Raw genomic sequence first — 22,282 nt, 5'->3', positions numbered from 1 at the left:
TGTAACAGACTGCATTGGGGAATCCCAATGTATCCTCCCTCCCTTGGAATGATGTTACTCCCTATATATTTTGTGATTCTGGTTGTTTTAAATAGTTTTAACACTGCATTTTAAGGTTGTTGTAACCCACCCCTGGTGAAAGGTGGGCAATCAGTGCTGATTATAATGATGGCTAGGTGAGACAATACAACACATCCCCATTCTGAAGGGCATAGAATAATGGATGGGAGTTAACATCTTAGCATTTCAGGGCATAGTTCATTCTCATCACCACCACCAGCACCCTATTGTACTCAGCACCCAATTTGGAATGATGAGGATTACTTTTTTTAACCACCCTTCACCAGCAGTCCCATGGTGGGTTACAACAGTTTAAACTTCAGTATTAAAAACAATTAAAACAAATAATTGCTCTAGTGTGTCCAAGAAGCAGAATAGAACATGACAGCAGCTGGTTGTATTTTCAAGGACTTCCATTAACTTTTAAGGGGCAAATTTTATTGCAGTTGGACACATGGGGGGGGGTTGGGGGAAGGGAACAACTATATACGGACCTTTAGTCTTTCACCCTGCATGTTGCAGTAATGGCCACAGCAGGAATCTGTATATTACTACTTTTAAGAGGAAATCTCTCCGGTGCCTCTGGAACTGTGATGGATTGGTTTGGCTCTTGCTGTGTCTAAGTGTACTTACTCTGCATCTTCATTCACTTTTATTCTGTCAACCCCAGTCCTCAGCACTGAAGTCAATTTGCAGTTCATCCCAAGCCTCTGGATCTTTTCATCTTTTCTGTGTGTCAGCAAAAGAGTTATGTACTATCTACTTGTGTCCCATCCTTCTTCCCAGAGTCTTTTTGTGTGCATGCGTGTGTGCGTGTGTGTGTGTGTGTGAGAGAGAGAGAGAGAGAGAGAGAGAAATACCTTGGAGTTATGTCAAGCTAAAGAATTTAAGCAAAGGAGCCAGTTAATCGGGCAGACCCAGTTTGTGAGAGGATGCAAGTGCATGGGATGAGCTAAAAGGCAAGAGATCAGTTTACCGACACTTTAAAGGAGTTTTCTTCTCATCATTCACAACCTCCAGAACTAATTCTTGTCTAGCTCCAGGATTTTAGAATGGCTGTACTCTGCAACTTCTGGAATATCTTCAGAGGCATAATCAACAGTCCATAAAATAACTTTTAAAAAGCAACTTATTTTGCCCTGAACAAACACATATCCGAGGAACCACCTTGTAAGAACTGAAAGCTTGCGACTTCCGGGAAGGGTGACTTAGCCTGTGCCTGCTTTTGAGACGGGCTCCTGCCTCAAAAGAAGCTTATTCAGATATATCAGTCAGTTTTTTCTTTTTTTTTTGACTGATTAAACTTCTCCCGGGTAGGGAGAAACGAAGAGATTAACCTCAAAGCCTATTTTTGTTGGGACGACCAGATCTCATTAATTTATGGGACGAGGTCCAGCCGACGAAGGTGGGACGGATTTTCAACAGCAAGCTCTATCTGTTAAAGCGAACGTTCATCTTATCTTCTAAGAGAGAACGCACTAACAGGCAAGCACCCTTCTTTCTATATTTTTCTTTTACTTGACTTAAATTGTTGCTGTTTAAAAGAGATTTGCCAGATTGATCAGTTTTTGACATCTCACTGGGGAGCCATAACTTCTCTCTGCTACGCACTAATTAATAGCTTATCTCTGTTTTTGTTGCAAAAAGCTGTCCTGGATTTGCATTCTAAAGATATACACAGAAGAGGGATTTCTATTCCAGATTTTTATTTTGAAAAATATTATACTGTTTTGAGACTACTCTCTTTTTGGTCTATTTTATTTTGACGAATCTGTTTCTTGACGATTGCCATTAATTGTTTCGATCCTGGGAACTGCATTTTGTTTACTTAACTATTGGAGAGATAAGGCTGTCTGCTCTGTTTATACTGTGATGTCACCAAGTTTGGAGTATTAACCCAATTGTTGCTGAAATAAGAAGTGGTTTTCCTATATTTTTCTTTTAAAATGGCAATTAAGAAAGTGGCTGAAAATCTGGAAATAACTATGTTTCAGAAAATAATGGATGAGATTGAGATAATGAAAATTGAATTGAGTAAAATGAAGCAGGAGATTAAAGATATAAGGGTCCCTGTGAGAGAGGTGACCCTGGAAGGGGTCCCTGTGAGAGAGGAGACCCCGGAGATTGGAACAGGGGTCCCTGTGAGAGAGGTGACCCTGGAGACTGGAATAGGGGTCCCTGTGAGAGAGGAGATCCCGGAGATTGGAACCAACGTGGAACAGGAACAAGATTTGGAGTCTATGGACTTTAGAAATAAAATCTATTGTTTGGAACTCAATGTTATCTCTGAAGAAATGAATGAAGATTCTAGAGATAAAGTTATCAATGGCATGGATAATCTTCTGGACTGGAATGATGTGATGGAGCCCAATATAGAGAAAATCTATGGAATTAACTGCAGCCATGTGACAATGGAAAAACTTTTAAGAGATGACCCAGTGTATTTTGAAAAAAAGAACAGAGATATGATTTTACAGCAGTATTTCAGCAACCTATTCAGAATGGATGGCAAGAAAATATTTGGGATAGAGGTAATCCCCATCAGACTCTTACTATATGACTATGGCTTTGACAGCAAGATTATTATGGAATACTGATAATGGAAGATTGGATATTGAAATTACTGGACTTAACAAGACTACTGAAGATGGAAGATGGAAAATGGAACTAATAGAGATAATAGAACAATGGCTACTGAAATTATTGAACCTAACAGATTCTGATGTGATGGATTAATTGAAATGTTTATTTTGACTATGGTTATGACAATAAGATTATCATAATTAGTAATGAGATGGATTAATCGATATGCTTATCTGGAAAAAAAAATTGATAGATATATTTCTTAAAGAATTGAAACCTCTCTTTGACTTTTTGTGGAAAGAATAAAGTAATGTTTATGAGATTTGATGATTAAGTAAGATAACTACTGGAGGAAAGTGATTTTATAATATGACTTAAGAGACAGGATTGTTATATATTATAGACTTATAACTGATTTGATCTTTGACAAATGGGAAGTCAATATTTTACTCTTTATTTTTTATTTTTGTTTTTTTTTTCTTTTTTTCTTTTTGTTTAACTATTTTTGATTTTGTTTTTTGTCTTTGAATGTTTTATGATTTTGTCTTGTATGTTTTATGAAAATCTGAATAAAAATTATTGAAAAAAAAAAAAAAAAAAAAGAACTGAAAGCTTGCAATAATACCCATCAAGCTGGTTCAATAAAAGAGGTAATTTCACTGGAAATTTTACATCAAGGGGGAGAAGGAGATGGCAGCTACAAGAGTTCCATCCCGGTCCTCCACTGTTATGAGACAGAAAGTGTTCCAGTGACTCAGCAAGCATCCTACTCTTCCAACTGTAGGTTATATGACAAATCTGAAATAGAAGAGACTCAGTATGCTTCACCAAAATAATAATAATATACACACTTAATTCAGTGACTTCTGCTTTCTTCTTTTCAAGGATGCCTTAAGATCCCAGTGGCTCTGGACTACAGAGGGACTCAGATGCTTCTTTTACCATTCCAGCGATGGCACTTCTGACACCATCTCCTTTGAGCACAACCAACGAAACTATAACTGAATCAATGGCCTAGACTCTCTTTTCCTGGAGCACCTGAGGTCACACCAGCAGCCAACCTGAATGTGTAAGAGTTTATTCCACCTTCATTAAAAAAAAATGTTACCAGTGTTCTCACTGGTGGGAGAGTGATTTTAGGCTAACAATGTGCTGTGCATGAGCTGGTCTAATTTGAATTATGTTTTTAAAAATTCCAGATCATCACTGGGTTTTTTTCCCCTTTTTTAAAAAAGTGGTTCTGAAATCAGTTTCTCAAAACTAGTTTCCTCTTAAAATTACCTGACCTCTTTCCCTGTACAGGGGTGAAGTTCCTTCCACTTCTAGCAGATTAGTTGTTCATGGGTCATGCACTTTCCATTGCAAGGAAACATATTCTGCTGGAATTCCAGGCAAAACAAACTAATCCAAATTCATTAATAAAAAGAAAAGATGAAGCTTGCCACTTGCAGCTGTTCTTTATGTTATACCTGCCAATTCTGTTGCATTCCAGGTAAATCTGACCTATTCACAGAGGATATGTTACATGAATTGGTACTGATATAATGTGATAGTACCCCAGCCTAAGTATGTAGACTTTAAAATAGCATTTTAGCACTCATAATCTGAATCAGTACATTCAGCTTTAGCTTTGGTTGACTGAAAAAGCCAATTACAGCTTGAAACATGATCTGTGCTGCCCTTAAGCTCTGCAAATTAAACAAGCTTCTCAGCTGAAGATGGAAGTTGTTGAAGACACAAACTAGATAATTTGTAACTTCTCACTTTCGTGAAGCATCCACTATGGTATGGTCTGGAAAGCACACCTCTTCTTCACCATGCATAAGCAACAGCCCAGTGTGGGTCTGTTTTGCGCTGGCATTGGGTATGTTCCTTTATTTCTTTTTTTTAAAGTATATTAAAACCATCTTACAAAGTATTTGATTTGTAAACAGACTCTTTGGCTGTACATAAAGTACCCAATGCATTCAAGTCTTCCTGGCCTTTGTCAGCCCTGCTGCAACATGTTTCGGCTAAAAGATTGTTTATTTAATTTTTTTTAAACCAAGCCAATGGCTTTTCAGGCAGTATGATCTCTGCTGCTGAATGCAAAGTGGTGGCTTTGCAGTTGGTCAACAGTATTTGGGTTGATCAGCAGAGAAACCTCTTTCCATTCCATGTGAGTTTTGTCATATAGGTCAATCATATAGGTTCATTGCATTGTGGGACTTTTGCAGGGTTTTTTTAAATGCCCAAACTATTCACATTTAAACTGTGTGTATTTTGTATGCATTCGTCCCCTAAAATATACATTGTATGCTTTTCCATGCCTTTCCACCAAAATCACACATTTCTCCCATAAAATACACATTTTGTGCATGTCTTTTGAGAAAAAAAACTGCATCAAAAAATTTGGAGAAGGTGTAATCCAATTGATATCTGTGTTCTGATCCGTATGTAAATCCAGGACTGATAACTTAGGTCAGTTTGCTTTAAAATGCGAACTAATCTAATTTCTTTTCCATCCTTAGTATCTGTACACACAATCTCTTGAGGATGTGCCTGGATGAGATATGTGTGTGTGTTTTAAAGAGGAAAATCAGATATGCACATTCACTATGATTTCCCTGCAATCCACGCACACCCTTCCTGATGCATGTATAATTAATTTATGGAATTCATTGCCACAGGAGTTGGATGAAGGTTGGCTTGACTTTTTAAAAGGCTTAGACAAATTCATGGAGGATGGGCTTGTCAGCAGCTATGAACCATGACAGCTAAATAGGACCTCCCTGTACAGAGGCAGTATATCTCTGAAAACCAGACAATTGGGGATAAACAATGCTGGGCTTGATGAACTGTGGTGTGATCAAGTAAGGCAATCCTACATTTCTTACCTTCTTATGCAGCAGTGTAGGAGAGGAGAGGAAAAATACACAGCCTCCGGATTTAGTTTAAGAAAACAAACAAAAACAAAACAATAACAACACTAAACATTCACAAAATAGCAAAACAGTGGGGCTTGCTTCTCTGTGCCAGGTTGTTGTTATTTTTAATGCTGAATGAGCACTGAGATTGCAGAATGGGAAAGACACCAAATAATATTTTGCAACCTTAAAGGAACAAGTTCATAAAATGATATAGTCATAGGGGCAGGAGATTTGTAGTTTGTCTGAAGAAAAGAGCTTGGTATCCCAAAAAAATAATATATATGTTCTTTAGTGTCTGTCTACACCATTCATTCAAACTTTCGAAAAAGTTCCCCCCGACTGCCCTACCTATATAAAATTCCTGGTGTTTTTTTGGCTCAGACTAAAAGAATCTAGAACGTTCTCCTAAGTATTCATGCGAGCTTTCACTTGCCTCTCAGTATTCTTCCATTTCAAGCCTTCATCAGGATGTAGCCCTCGTTAGGGTTAACCATGACTAAGGGTGGTGCTGATAGATACAATCCTTAACAGTGGTTAAGGGAAAGGCTGTGGCATCTGTTTTGCACGCAGAAGGCCCCAGCTTCAATCCCCGGCACCTCCAGGTAGGGCTCGGAGTGCTCCCTGTGTGAAACCCTGAAGAGCTGCTGCCAGTCAGTGCAAACAATACTGAATTAGATGGAGCAACAGTCTGGATTCAGTATAAGGCAGCTTCCTATGTTCCTACGGCTCACTGAGGAAGAGCAAAGGGAATTCATACATAGGAATGGAGGGCCTCTGAAGACAGTGTGTGTTCCCTTAGCCCAGCCTTTCCCAACTAGTGGGCCACCAGATGTTGTTGGACCACAATTCCCATCTTTCCTGACCATTGGCAATGCTGGCTGAGGCTGATGGGAGTTGTGGTCCAACAACATCTGGTGGCCCACTAGTTGGGAAAGGCTGCCTTAGCCCATCCCCAGCCATGGTTAACAGATCACATTACAGAGGCCAAAGATGCCTATGTTCTTTTAAACATTCTGTCCAGTGGAGAGATAGGTGATGAAACATCATCTCTTGCTTCCCATGGAGATGGAAAAACCTGGGTATCCAGGCTCTGCCCCAAAAGGTGTGTCCCAACCCATCTGACCACTGGAAGATTCTCTTCCATTTGATTCAGGCTAGAAGCTCCTTCCCCAACACCTCACCTCTGATTGGTGGATCAAACTCCCTAGGACTCCCCTTTCCTGAGCCCCACAAGAACCATATGTCGAATGTTTGGCTCTGAAAAATTGCCACCCTCCTTCATATTTCTAACATGTAAGTTAGGCCTGGCGTTAGCACCCAGCATGGTGGGGAAAATGTTGGGGCCCATAGGGGTTGATACATCCCATTTTCTTTGTCCTTTTTAAAAATAATTTTTACTAGGGTGGCAGACTAGTGGCTCTGTTCCCTAAAGAGAAGCGCTAGATGAGACAGCAGCCACCATCTTCATTTTCCCGTAATGCCTCTGTTCCCTGATACAGACGGACCAATAGCCTGACTCAGTATAAGGCGGGCTCAAAAGCATATGCACAATGCATAACAGGGGTCTAGCACATGTATGTTAGTGGCTGCCATGCAACTTGCAAGACAACCTTGAGACCGACACACGTACTACATTTGCCATTGCATTCCTGTCAATCTTTCTCAGATTTTTGAAAATACAAAATTTCACATTACCTACACCCTAGACCAGCCTTTCCCAACCAGTGTGCCTCCAGATGTTGTTGGACCACAATTCCCATCTTTCCTGACCATTGACAATGCTGGCTGAGGCTGATGGGGGTTGTGGTCCAACAACATCTGGAGGCACACTGGTTGGGAAAGGCTGCCTTAGATGATTTCCATGGTCTTTCCTGCAAAAGAAACTGATTTTTGCAAAGGGTAGTTTGAGGTCTTGCTGCTTGGGACATAGGGAGGGGTAATCCGTTTGAACTCCAGCACTTGCTAGCTAGCTAGCTAGCTAGCTAGCTAATTTATAGCCTGCCCTTCCTCCCAGTGAGAGCCAGTGTGGCGTAGTGGTTAAGGTGTTAGACTACGACCTGGGAGACCAGGGTTTGAATCCCCATACAGCCATGAAGCTCACTGGGTGACCTTGGGCCAGTCACTGCCTCTCAGCCTCAGAAGGAGGCAATGGTAAACCCCCTCTGAATACCGCTTACCATGAAATCCGTATTCATAGGGTCGCCATAAGTTGGGATCGACTGGAAGGCAGACCATTTCCATTTTTTCCTCCCAGTAGGAGCCCAGGGCAGAAAGGAGAAAGAAGAAAGAAGTGAAACCTCTGTGCGATCCGTCAGATTTATTTACCCACTATCACCACGCCTGGGATGTTCTTTTTACTTACCAGCATACCCATAAAGAATTACTATATTTTCCCTCTGGCAGGAACTTTCAGCTGTGAGAAGTCAGTGGGAATTTCCACTGCTCCCTCATCTCATTTCCTGATTCCTCTGCACTAGACAGTAAACCCAGAGAATCTGCATTCATTTGCTTGATTCAAGTTGCTGTACATGCTACTGCTATTTCACAGAACCATGGAATTGGAGGAGGGGCCATTTGGTCCAACCCCCTGCTTGACGTAGGAAATCCAGAGGCAGAGCATCCCAACAGATGGCTCTCCCCCTCACTCTCTGCCTGAAGATCTCCAGTGAGGGAGACCCCCCTCCCCAGGTAACTGGTTCCCTTGTCAAACTGTTCTGACTCACTGACTGTGGGTGCTGGGATGAAGATAGATATAATCTTCACAGTGGGATCTCCACCTAGAGGGTTAACCCAATTTTGCAACTTGTTTTGTGTTGCTCATTTGTATATGTGCAAATCAAATGCTGGATCAGCTCTCACGCTTGCTCCTCCCTTCCTGCCTTCATCAGATGTAGGTGGAGCTCTCGGGTGCCCTTTTAAAATTCATATTTTAAAGCTGCATATGTATTTGACGTTCTTTGGACACTAATAGAAAAAAAACTATATAAATGTGAAGTATTTTATCATTACATATGAGCTGCACCACTTCAGAGTCCCATAAAAAACTCCTCAATATTGTTGAAATGGTTGAGAGGGGATGATTAACCCCTTTTAAAAGTTTTTTTAAAAAATGTTTTAACGCTGTTTTGTTTTAATGTATTTTAAGATCTGTTTTTATGATGTTTTAAAGTGTTTTAGTGCCTTGTTTGCTGCCCTGGGCTCCTGCTGGGAGGAAGGGCGGGATACAAATTAAATAAATAAGTAAATAAATAAATAAATGATTCTTGTCACAAAGCCTCTCTAAGGTGGGGCAGGTGCCCATTCAAGCCACTGTGAGAGCCCCTCCAGACTGGTGGGGTTCCCCCCCCCCCGGGTATATTCTGCACCATGTCATTGACACAATAATAGTGCGTTAGTGATGGGTTTGTACTGGACTGTCCACGCATCATTCTGCTTTATGAGTTGTTTTGTGATGCTTCCCTAGAGTTATTGCATTATTGCCATCTGGAGGGGCAGCCTTACACTATAGCGCAACAAAAGTGGGACAAAAAAATAAACTGGACCATTTGTGGTATAAAAGTCACATGATTTCAGCAAGAAGTTTCAGGATATGTACTGACTGGAAACAAAGCAGTATGACTGCCCCAAACCTTTGCAGGTGTGAACAGTATTGAAAATGAGATTGCGTATTACTGCCCCAGTGCCATCATGAGCACAAATCATCAGCGCATAGTTAAACTGTGGAATTTGCTCCCACAAAATGCAGTAATGGCCACCAGCTTGGATGGCTTTAAAAGAAGATTAGACAAATTCATGGAGGACAGGGCTATCAATGGCTACTAGCCATGATGGCTGTGCTCTGCCACCCTAGTCAGAGGCAGAATGCTTCTGAAAACCAGTTGCCGGAAGCCTCAGGAGGGGAGAGTGTTCTTGCACTTGGGTCCTGCTTGCGGGCTTCCCCCAGGAACCTGGTTGGCCACTGTGAGAACAGGATGCCGGACTAGATGGGCCACTGGCCTGATCCAGCAAGCTCTTCTTCTTATCATAAATGCACAGTAAAAAGGCTGTCTGGAGGAGCCCTGAGGTTTTGCAAGCTGCAGCCTAATTACATGCATATTCATTGAGAAGTAAACCCACTATATTTAATTAAATTTACTTCCTAGCAATGTAACAGCACTAAATACATTTAGCAATTGCGTGCCAGACTGACCAAACGTACAGATCAAAGAAAAGGGTCAAAATGCAGAATGAAAGCAAGCAGCCCCCTTGACTCCACTGGAGTGGAGGCTGACAATACACGGAACTTATTTAAGAGGCAGCTTGCTGAGTGAGGGCTTGTAATGTTCACGTAACCTAGATGGGAGGTAGGAGGACAACATCTCTGTGATTTAGAGCAAGTATGTATACCTTGGACCACCATCCACCCAGAGACAGCATTTCAGAGCCCCCACACCCTGACCCAGCAAGCGTTCCAGTAAACAAGAAAAGAAAAAAGTAAGGAGCCCATGACGGGCCAGATGTTTTTTAAAAAGGGCTGGCTGGGAAGGAGACAAAACGTTCGTGTGGCATCCATCCATCATTCCAAGCCTAACCTGGGTATCAAATTAGCAAGCGGTCCCAAGTTCACTAGAGGACAATCTCAAGACTGAATTGCTTCCCTCCTGTGCTGACTCAAGAAGCTTCAAAGATATGGGACAAGCAATGGGAGGGGGAGGGGCTGAGAGAGAATACGACTGCAGATGTTTCAGTCTGAAAACTGTGCCTGTGCACATCAAGCTAGTGTTAAAGGTACGCAAGCAGGATGTTGTCGGTCGGCAGAGGTGGAACAGCAAGGGCATAAAAAGAGATGGTAGAGGGTTGGTTTTGTTTTGTTTTGTTTAAAAAGCTTTATTTTTGGTAACAAAAAGGTTTCTTCAGCTCTACCTTTTAGTATCTAGTTTGTCCACTTTTGTAGCCCTGGAGATAAAGTGAACAGAAGAAGCATCACCTACATAATTACTATGTGTCAAACTACTGCTAAAGGCACAACAAGTGGGTCAGCAAGAAGGCTGGCAAACAGTCGTATGGGCCTGAATTTTGGATGAGGCCCCGTTTCTGTTAAAAGCAGAAAGTAAACTGGTGGCAACACCATAAGAATGACCTTTGAGGACCTGTGACCCTTAAAAGAGTGCTAATGTGCTTGTGCCTTGCTGGTGGTCTTATTAGGCACATGCCTGGCCACTGTGGGGAAGATTCTGGGCTAGATAGGGCAAGGATGGGGAACCTGTGGCCCACCAGATATAGTTGGACTACAGCTCCCATCACCCCTGACCATTGACCATGCTGACTGAGGTTGATGAGAACTGTGGTCCACAACATCTGGAGGCCACCATGTTGGCTCCACTGGTTTATTACTTTCCTATATAGCAGGGATGGGGAGCCTGTGGCTCCTCATATGGTGCTGGATTCCAACTCCCACCACCCACAGCAAGCATGGGCAATTGTCAGGGATGATGGGAATTGTAGTCTAACTATATCTGGAGGGTCACAGGTTCCCCATCCCTCCTGTATAGTTTGACTCACTTCCTTGAATCATATTGGTGTTGCTAGGGCAACCAGCTTGTCATGCAGGCACCATCTCTGCTATCTTTTCGGTGCCTTTTGAAGACTTTCCTCTTTCAACAAGCCTTTTAGGTTGAGACCTATCCCAGTCTGCATCTGTGTTAGAATTGCTTAATATGTTTTTAATAATGTTTTTAACCCTTTTTTAAAGTTGTTTTTTAAAATGTTTTTAACGCTGTTTTGTTTTAATGTATTTTAAGATCTGCTTTTATGATGTTTTAGAGTGTTTTTAGTGCTTTCTTTGCCGCCCTGGGCTCCTAGTGGAAGGAAGGGCGGGATACAAATTAAATAATAAATAAATAAAATAAATAATGCAGGGGTGAACAAACCTGCAGTCACTCAAATTCTCTCTTCTACACAACTATTAAAGGGGTAGGCATCCTGGGCACCTTATTTCCAATAGAGAGGGCTTCTAATAGCCTTCTATACCTTTAAGAACAGCATGCAGAGGGCAGGAGTGTTGCACCAACAGAGTAATCCTTTTGTCACTCCATTGGCAGCAGTCAAGCGGAAGCTGGCTTAGCAGGAGCAGGGCAGCAGTGAGGTCAGAGCTGCACAGACACACCAGAAAAGCCAATCTGGTGGTTCCCCAAACTCCTGGACCAGCCCGATAAGCGGCAGTGAATGGCTGTTGTGAGGGTGGCAGCAGGGCATCGCACCATTGCATCTTTGTACACAACTATTGAAGGTGGAGGAGCCCTGTCCTTTTTTTTCACTTGGCCATTCTGTTGTCAGACTCTGAGAAACCTGCAAAGGGATATAATTTCTCCCGCCCCCCATGTGTTTGAAAACTACTTCAACAAAGTATTGTCTTGGTGATATGTGACAAGTCGCCATGTTCTGAGCTGTTGGGAATGTCACAAGAGCATAAATGGTGCAAAACAGACACACTCTTAGATGGTTGCCCTGCAGACGTTGCCACAGTGTTTTGAGGTCCCTGCTCTGATGCACCTTTAGCATAACAGTTAATCTATCTCCAAAACTGATGATGTGCCTGCAATATGGGGCTACTGTGCCTTTAATAGCTATTTAGTGGAGGAAATGGTGCATGTGAGCTTCTCTCATCTGTCCATGACAAGCTGCACCTTGCAGAACTTAGTCTCTCTCCTGCATCTGTCAAAACCCTAGAAACATTGTGTTGCCCTGCCCCTGGGAGTCCCACTGTGATGGTCGTGGACTCCTGCTCCTCCCAATCTCATTTTATGTTTTTAAATTAGTTTTGTTGTTGTTTTTTTGGGGGGGGGCTCTTGGGTGGGTTGCCTACTTGTTGTTGCTTTATAGGGGGGGTAGGCGTTTTGACTGTTGGGGAGAGTTCTGAGCATCACCAGATTTTATTTTGTGAGAAGTGTGTTTTGTGGTGCCCACAACACTTTCCTAGAAATGCCGGGGACCCCGGCCGTACTCTTTGCTCCTCTTTTTCCCCTCTAGGATATTGTGCCTCAGTCATACATCCATGCACAGTGCACCCAAATGAATTGCACTGTGCTGTGGCTCTGAGCCTGAACTGAAGCAAAGGTTCTTAATGGCAGAAGGATGCAGCTGAGGCTGTGAGGTGTGCACCCCTACAAGTGCGCTCTTCCAGCTAGGTCATCACATATTTCACCATTCCATCTTTACAAGGTACCTTAAAATTCCTGGTTTCTGCCATCTTGTTGTGGGATAGGGCCTGTACAGACACAGCCCAAGGCTCTGGACTATCCCTATTTTTTTCATGCCTCACTCCCCTGCTTGCCTCTCAGTATTCTGTTGAGCTGTCATCTCATTAACTAAAATTTCACCTGCTCCTGGACTCTGACCCAGGTCATCTGCAAGATAAATGGCAAAGGTGAAGAGGAATAATGCAGAGTCAGGACTGATGCATGGGGCAAAAGTTAATTCTAGGGCAATCAGCATCCATGAAAGCTGCAGCGCCTTGGAAAATAAAATTCTCTAGCTATTTCACTTTCACACAGAGGCCTTGTCATCATGTCTGTAAAACCTTCTGTTCCTGCACTTTTATTTGCAAGCCAGGCTGGCAACTTTTTGTTTGGCCCTGTTGCCGTGCCTCCTACTACCCAGCAGACAGAATTTAGGAACGCTTCTGAAATTATCTTCATCTAAATTTATCACTGCTTGTTTTGAGTTCCTGCTCTTGCTTCCAAGGTCCAGTGCTGGGAATTCTCCATTGTTTGGGATTTTGTTTCCAAATTTTAGACAGAGCAGTGTGAATCCAGTTTACCTCAGCTTTCACTTCATTCATCCATTCCCCCCTTCCTCTATGTTACCAATATGCATGTGCAATAAAGCAGTGCAAAACAGCAATCTGGATGTGACTGAACATACAGTTGTATCAAGATCTTTCTTTACGTGGCATTTTAATCACATGCAGGAATGCATGTTTGCATCAGTAAAGGACTTTTCAAAAAGAACAATCACATAATTGTATCAAGGTTTTTTTCTGTGCAGTATTTTACTGATGCACCCATGTTCCCTCCTGCACATTGATAAAACACTACACAAAAAGAATCTTGATGTGCATGCAGTGGGTGTATGTGTGAGAAAGAGAGAGAAAAACCAGATCAATTCCACTGAAAGAACGAGAAGCTGTGGGCAAACTGACCATGCTCTCATTTTGGAATTACTTCTCTTCAGCTGTGAAATCAAATGTGAAAGCTACCTTCTCTGGCAGAGAGGGAGAATGCAAACCCAAGATTAATTTACATAGTAGCAGGGAAATTATGGTTTCCCATTATGTCTGAACCAAGGCAGAGGTTCCTATGCAGCATTAAGTTGTGTAGTTTCTTCCATAGCAGTGAACTTTTGTGATGTGGTTGCCGATGTTCTGAGGTTTGTTCCCATGTTGGATTAGTAATATATGACATTCTGCAAACGTATGCCACAATACTTTTGGCTCTACAAGACCCTTGCTGGTTTTGACGCAACAGACTAACTCAGTGGCACTGATGGAATCTGAAGTTGTGCATCACATGGATCACATAGGTATGTCCCACACTGGCAACATACCTAAACTAGGGCTAAAGACACATGTTGGCGTGGAAAATATGAGTGCCTCAGAAGCAATTTCTCTGGATCTGAATTCTCCCTCTTCTGAGGTTTATGTTTTATAAAAAGATTGATATTGAATCTCACCCAACAATTACACACGATGCATTTAAAGTAGAGTCCCCTGCACAAGGATCCTGGGAACTATAGTTTGTTAAAGAGTGGTGGAGGTTGTAGCTCTGTGAGGGCAAATTATATTTCTCAGGATTCTTTGGGGGGAGGAAATATGCTATAAATGTAGGGTATGTTTGTAGCCAAAGAGAGTACCAAGAGATCCAATATGCATAGAAGTTTGTTCCAAAGTTCTATTTCACATTTAAATCTCCCTCCTGGATCCCTGCCTCTGTTTTGTGAAGCTGTCTAATTAGTAGGAGCAGCAGTTGACATCCTCTTGACCTCCAGGGCCCATCAGGTCAATTACGTAAGAGCTAAGATTAGCGATTTGAGAAGGTAGATAAGGGCATTTAATATATTGTCTCTAGAAAGATTGTCTTTTAGCCTCTCATCTCCTGCTGCAGCTGGAACAATTTACTCACCAAAATTCTCTTCTGCAGAACATGATGGCAATTTCTTTATGGCAACAATGTGAATATTTGGCAAATGTTTATATTCAAGATTGATATTCAGTGATTTTGCATAGCAATCAATACTTGGCAGTAAATATCTGATAGCTGGCATGTAATAGCATGTAATATGTAAAAATACAGATTCTTTTATAGGTTTAAAAAGAAGGAAGAGACAGTGGCTGCAGACTCTGGAAAGCCAAGAATCTGGTATGGGGGGGGTGAAGTCTGAGGGGGTGGGCCCCGCCAGAATCAGGAGGCCAGGGTCCAGGAATAAGAGGCATTATCTGGGTGCTGTTCAACAAAGTTTACAGAAAACATTTTGTTTGTCTAAGGCAGGGATAGCCAATGCTTTGCCCTCCCAACAAAGTTGTTTGACTCCAGCTCCCATTAGCAGTATGGACAGTAGTTAGGAATGATAGGAGTTGGAGTCTGACTGGAGGGCATCACGTTGGCTGCTCCTGACCTAAGGTTAGGGAATCCTGCTGAATCCAGATTTGGTACCGGATTTTTCAGTAGTCTGCAGATTCTCCATCTTTGCGGAGTGATCCTGTTTGCTCCAAACTTCCCCTTGAATATTCCCTCAAATATATTGTTATTTTATTGATTTTACTCACAGCACAACACAGCAGCACAGCCATCCCGCTCCACTCAAATAATTCAAAGTCCAAGCAGGGAGGAAGCAAGCCAAAGCTATAACAGCGGAGGAGGATGTGAAGCCGCTTTCCTTTCAAAATATTGATCATTCCTTTCAAAATATTATTTTCTTTCAGAATATCAATATCAATATTGACAGTTTTGGAGAGGAAAAAAACCAGATCATTAAAAGCTATGGATAGCGGACAAAGCCTTGAATCCAAACCAAAAGGCAATCCAAACTTTTACTTATTTCAGAGCCAGAACAGAATCTGGACTTATTTGAAAGTCCCTTTTGAATAGCAACAGAGCATTAATAAAGGTTACCAGTTCAAAACAAGGGTTTGATTTCTCCCTCTGCAAAAGTCACAACAAATTGATGAGGTAGTACATTTAAAGGCCCATTGCTTTAAGGGCTAAAACTCCAGTGCGGAGGAGATGAGGGTTCTGACTGACATGGTTGGTGGCTCTGTCAATATCCTGCTCAATTTGTGGAATATGGAAATAACTCAGACAACTGATGTTATCACTGCTGAACTAGTTCCAGAAGGCATGCTGAACTAGTTATCAAGCCTTTTATTAGCTTGAACTGGAAACTTCAGAACTGGAAGAAATAATTTAATGGTTTGACTCTCTTGCACCATCAGAGTTTCACATCAGCTGAACCACGATGCTTTTAAAAGGAGTCAGTTCGTCGATTTAGCTGACAGTAATTAAGTGCGGATAAGCAAATGACGTGTAAAAATTATAACAAAATAAATTATATAGGCCTATATATAAGCAAACCCATAGTCATATCACAATGCTCCCTACCCTGGCCCAGGGTCTGCCTTCCTGTCCTAGCTTTCCATAACATGCTGTGTGGATGAGCTGTAACTCTGAAGGTTCAATCCCCAGCATCTCCAGGTACAACCAAGAATGACCCCAGTTTAAAACCCCAGAAAGCCATGGCCAGACAACGTTGACAATACTATGCCTGATGGATCAATGATCTGATTTGGTATAAGGCAGCCTCCTATGTTCCTCTCTGCTGTTCTCCTTCATCCCACTCAGATAGTAACTTTAGTTTGTTTTTCTTGATCTTGGAGAGTAAATCTTTTGTATTTGCTCTTTCTCATCTATCAGACCATATCCAGGTGAAGGGCACTCATGGGCATCAGCACTAATCATGGTTGAAGCTAACCAGAGATTCCATTAAATAAGGATCTGAAACCACAGATCTTTCATCAAGGAAAATCTGCTTTAGTTTTAACTGCAGTTAACCTTGGTGCTATTGAACTGCTTAGCTTCAGTTCTACAGGAACATAAGAAGCTGCCTTATATTGAGTCAGATCATTGGTCCATCTAGCTCAGTGCTGTCTACACTGACTGGCAGTAGCTTTCCAGGAGTTCAGACAAGGGGTCTCTCCCAGTTCTAACTGGAGATGTCAGGGATTGAACCTAGGACCTTCTGCATGCAAAGCAGATGATCTCCCACTGAGCTATGGCCCTTCCTGGGGAACTAAGGGAAAGAAAGGGAACTTCCTCCAGGTAGCATGAGGCGTTCCAGGAAACATTCCCAAGGCTGGGTTCTGATTAGTTAACTGTATCTAAAAGGGAGCCAGTTGAACATCTCTTCCAGTCCATAATATTGGACTTCAGCCTGAGCACATCAGTCATCACACTAAATTGCATCTGTGGGAATAGTTTGCTGGTCGCAGGATCATCAGCAACTAAACTATAGTCATGATGTTTTCTATTGCTGCAATCCTATGCCCACCTCGCAGTAAGCCGCTTGGAACAGTGGGATTTACTTCTGAATAAACATTCTCAGAGTCACAGTGTTAGTCCCTTTAAATCTACTCTATGGGGGAAGAGACTGATCCGAAACTCAGATTATGAATGGCCAAGACTGCCCTTAGTCTCTCCTCTTTGCCATAGGTGTATTTTGGGCGAGTGCTTCAAGTGCCACTGAGTGCAGCTTCCCAGAGAGAGCATTTTCTCTGATTTTTGGCAGGGACTCATCTCCATTCTTTCATTAACAAACTGATGGATCTGTTATCAACTACATCAGCTAAGATGACAGGTATCCAGTTACCCAAACATATGTTTAAGGTTAAGTCTTAATTGAGAAGTTGTCAGCAGAAGAAGAACATGACGGAGAGTGAGTGAAGCAGAGCGGCTAGGAGACTAAACTCTGGATCAGGATGTGCCCAGTTAAAATCTCATCTCTGCTACAAACTCCCTAGATGGTCTCAGGCAAGCCACTCTTTCTCAGCACCCACAGCTTGCAATACCTTTTAGTATTGTTATAAGGATTACCGAGAAAATGTTATGTACAGATGGTATTATTAACTAGGGCTTTTGCCCCTGCGCATGTTGCACACCAACGTCCCAGCACTTTCAAACCATCCACTCCCACCCCAGGCACTCCCAAACCATCTCCCCCAACTGGCACTTTCAAACATCCCCCCCCCAGGCAGTTCATCCCCCCTTGGCAACCCACTCTTGCAATACCCCCTAGTGCCTGCAGGCATTGGCAAGCCTCAGCCACCAAGGGCCCACTCGCACTCCTCCTTGCCTCGCCTGTTCCTGTGCCGCTGCAATCCCTTAACCTGCCCTGAACCTTGGCCTGTGCCATTGCCACCATCCCGTCTCGGCCGTTTACGAGCCTCCCATTCACCCAGCCACCCAGGCTGATGCTGCCACTGATGCCCCACTTAGGTTGCTTCCTGTCCTCCCTCCCACCCCCATGGCCTGGATCAAAAGCAGGCCTTGCAGTGGTAATGCCAAGGCCTCCTATGAAGAAGGCCCAAAGGTCTCCCAGGCCACTGCTGCCAACATACTCTCCCACTATGTGCTTGTTCTCAGCCACCTTCCACCTGGCCTTGAGTCCAGTGTGCCTTCATCATGCTCTGCAGTACACAGCGCCGCCTGTCTGTGACTCTGCAAACTGCACATTGTGACGCTTACTTTTTATTATATGTGTATACAGAAAGGGAGGAACAAGTGTTATTAGTGTGGGGGGAGTCAGAGGGAGAAAAATGGCGGGGAGGGGACGACTGATATTTTGCTACAAAGGAAAAATTGGGGGAAAAGAAGAGGGTATATAAAATTAACAGTGCAGTTCTATATGTGCCTGCTTAGAAGCAAGCATCATTGAGGTTAATGGGACTTACTCCCAGGTAAGTCAGTATTGGATTACAGCCTTAAGTGTGTGCACATAGACACACACGTATACTGTATACATACATGTATGCCGGGGGGGGGGCAAAGACTGACATTAGGGCAATTAAGAGAAAATAGTCAAGGGCAAATAAGAGGCCATTCATTGCTAACCCCCCAGCCAGGATCATCAGAAAGCAATAAAGCAAGCTGAACCTACAAACAATAAACTTTTAACTGAAGTTACCAGGGACTTTTGATGAATGGGTAAATGGGTATTAGAGGGGGGTTATGGCCTTGAGGAGGTGCACTGCCAAATAATATAGCACAATATTAAAGTGCTGCATGAGACCATTGTTTTAATTCTGCTTCCAGCTAATTGTGGAAAATCAATGTCTCAGCAGTGAGAACGGATTCTGGCATGGAAGCCAGCTTCATTTGAAAATATACCAGGGACTATTGGCAACCCCCAGACCATCGTTTGAAGAACAGTGTCTTAATAAAACAGGATCCAGTCAGTTTGACTGTAAGTAGGGAATTGATTTCTAATAAAAATATGACAGATCAATCATATCTCATGGTAAGTGTAAGCTTTTACTGTGGGTACATGTCTCTGCACATGGTAGGCAATTACTTATAAAGGCAATAGCAAGTACCTACTTAATTTCCTCTGAGACTGGCCAGTGTGTGCATTTCACAGGCAGTATCTAACCACAAAGTAAAATGCAATGAGAGAATGAGAGAACTGAAGTAGCATGTGTGTGCTACAAATGTATACTAGTTTCCAGTAGGGGTGTGCATTGGATCATACAAATCCTCAGGCAAAGCAAGGTGCTTCAAAGGGACCTTTGGCTTGCTATGAGTGAAATGGGATCTCTAAAGGTGGCACAAGTTGAAGTGGGAACCCCTGAAGCACTTCAAGGCACCTTGGCAATAGACATTTAAAATGCTGCAGACAAGCAACTGCTGAAAGTAAAAGTCATGTCTCTAAGCTTAACCGTAACCGCAAAATGCCAGGATGGGATGATGGGGGGAGGGAAAACAAGCACCAGGATTGGAAGAGGGTGAAGGGAGAGCTCTGTTGTGACTGAAATGTCAAACTTGAAACTAGAGGGGATGGTTTTATTTTGAAAGTGAATCCCTTTTAGTTCTTCCCACCCCAAAATCATATTTAAAGTAATTAGAACAATTAGTCCCTGAACCTATTTGTCAGCAGTTTGGCAGGTCTTTTACACAGGCACTTCTCTCATGTCTGATTGCCCTCAAAACAATGAAATGGAAATGGACTGCCTTCAAGTTGATCCCGACTTATGGCTACCCTATGAATAAGGATTTCATGGTAAGCTGTATTCAGAGGGGGTTTCCCATTGCCTCCCTCCGAGGCTAGTCCTCCCCAGCTGGTTAGGGCCTGCTCAGCTTGCCACAGCTGCACAAGTCAGCCCCTTCCTTGTCTGCAACTGCCAGCTGGGGGGCAACTGGGCTCCTTGGGACTATGCAGCTTGTCCACAGCTGCACAGGTGGCAGGGCACGTAACCCTTGAGCCACTCACTATGGGGGTGATCTTTAGCTGGCCCTTGACACCCAGGAGACACAAGCGGGGATTTGAACTCACAGACTCTGGACTCCCAGCCAGGCTCTCCTCCCCACTGTGCTATACAAACACTAGAGGAGACTAAAGTATTCCTTTTTTCTACACACTCTAAAACTATAATGGCTACCATTCCAAGAAAACTGCAGTTATCCTTCTGAAACTTGGCAGGATTCATGTCCTCAGAAAGGGTATCCTTGTCTGCAAATTTCATCCAATTCTGTCCCCACATTTTTAAAAAGTTATGACTATTTCCTTGTTTTTCAAAAGAATAAAATCTAAATACCAAGCACAAAGGCCCCTGGATACATTTGCCTCTAATTTGGCAGGCTTTATCCACTTCAGATGGGTTAATATACTTCCAGATTTAATCCACTTTAGTCAAAAGGGGAGAAAAGGACATAGACAGTTTTTTTAAAAATTTCCCAATAGTGAATGAAAGGTGGGGGGAATGAAGCAGCCTCAAATGGACCCTGAGGTGAATTGGCTGTTTTCTGAAGAATCTTATGGTTGATGCATATCCCTAGTTTCTGGCCAAGTTCAACAGTGCAGCCCTACACATGTCTACTCAAAAGTAAATCCCACTGAGTTCAATGGGGTGTAATCCCAGGTAAGTGGCTATAGGATTGCAACCCAAGTGCCTTGCTTTCCTACTAAGTAACTGAGGAATTGTACAACTTTAAAGGGGTTTGAATTTTTTTCCAAATGTCCAGCAGCCTCAATACTACAATTTCCAGGGCCCTCAGGTTGGTTACCTATAATTGAAATTCTTCAAATGGTTTTCTGTGTAGCCATAATCCTACCACCTCCTGATTGCAGATCATCATTGCAGGTACTGAGGAGGACCTTTGAACAGAATAGGAAGGCATAGGGCAGGAATAGGGAACCTGTGGCCTACAGATGTTGTTGTTGTTATGTGCCTTCAAGTTGATTACAACTTATTTATTATTTATTAATGATATTTATTAGTCGCTTTCCCCCCAAAATGGAACTCAAAGCAACTTACAAAAAAAAATAATTGTTCTCAACTTATGGTGACCCTATGAATCAGCGACCTCCAATAGCATCTGTAGTGAACCACCCTGTTCAGATCTTGTAAAGTCTGTGGCGTCCTTTATGGAATCAATCCATCTCTTGTTTAGCCTTCCTCTTTTTCTACTCCCTTCTGTTTTTCCCAGCATTATTGTCTTTTCTAGCGAATCAGGTCTTCTCATGATGTGTCCAAAGTATGATAACCTCAGTTTCATCATTTTAGCTTCTAGTGACAGTTCTGGTTTAATCTGTTCTAACACCCCATTATTTGTCTTTTTCACAGTCCATTGTATGCACAAAGCTCTCCTCCAACACCACATTTCAAATGAGTTGATTTTTCTCTTATCCGCTTTTTTCACTGTCCAGCTTTCACATGCATACATAGAGATCAGGAATACCATGGTCTAGGACCCCTTTAGGATGCCCACCTTAACACGGCGAGGGGGTTTGAGAGTGTTGAAGAAGCTGAGAGCAATGCCATCAGGAGTCTAGACCAAGAGGCTAGACTCCTAGCAGGGGCACCCAAGGCAAAATGGTCAAAGCTGAGACACCAGACTAAGATGCAAACTCAGAGGAAGGCAATGGTAAACCACCTCTGAATACCTCTTACCATGAAAACCCTATGAACAGAGTATCCAAAATGTAACAGATGATCCTGGGCAATAACTCCCATCATCAGTGATCACCAGTCATGCTGGCCTGGGCTGTCACAGGGCCACCAGTTCCTCATCCCTGGTATAGAGTCTGAGCATTCATGTTAGATTCAGGGAGTATTCCCAGCTGCTAATAAGCTTGCTCTGAAAGATTCTGAATGATGCTCTGTGCAGACACAGAATCTCATATGTGTGCCTGCAACAGAAGCCCCCACCCCCAAAATATCTAGCAGTTGTATTTTGTACCAATTAGAGTTTCTGAGTCATTGTCAAAGGCAGCTCCACACGTAATACACTGTAACTCGAACCTGGATGTTACAGCATCATGGGTAACAGTGGGCAGGCAGCTGGTAAGAGGTACTTTGTTGCACAGATGCCACTTGGCATCTAGAGATAGGGCTGGACCTAAGGACACTTTCAAGCAGGAAACGTTATTTTCTTTCCTGTAGCATAGGGTGAGTGAAAGCTCATTCAGAGCAGACTAAACACTGT

The 22,282-nt window shown here is 42.7% G+C and overlaps 1 long non-coding RNA gene across 1 annotated transcript in view; it reads left to right on the top strand.

The window, feature by feature from the left end:
- Window positions 1-3,534: 3,534 nt before the first annotated feature.
- LOC133386816 (uncharacterized) overlaps window positions 3,535-22,282 on the top strand; it is a 28,567-nt gene continuing 9,819 nt past the window's right edge. Inside the window, exons 1-2 of the long non-coding RNA XR_009763305.1 lie at window positions 3,535-3,712; window positions 7,807-8,240. This is a non-coding gene — a long non-coding RNA (uncharacterized LOC133386816). The remainder of the gene's footprint in view (window positions 3,713-7,806; window positions 8,241-22,282) is intronic.

The sequence above is a fragment of the Rhineura floridana genome, chromosome 6 (assembly GCF_030035675.1).
Source record: "Rhineura floridana isolate rRhiFlo1 chromosome 6, rRhiFlo1.hap2, whole genome shotgun sequence".
In the NCBI taxonomy this organism is placed as follows: domain Eukaryota; kingdom Metazoa; phylum Chordata; class Lepidosauria; order Squamata; family Rhineuridae; genus Rhineura; species Rhineura floridana.
This window is presented reverse-complemented; position numbering and strand designations above follow the sequence as displayed.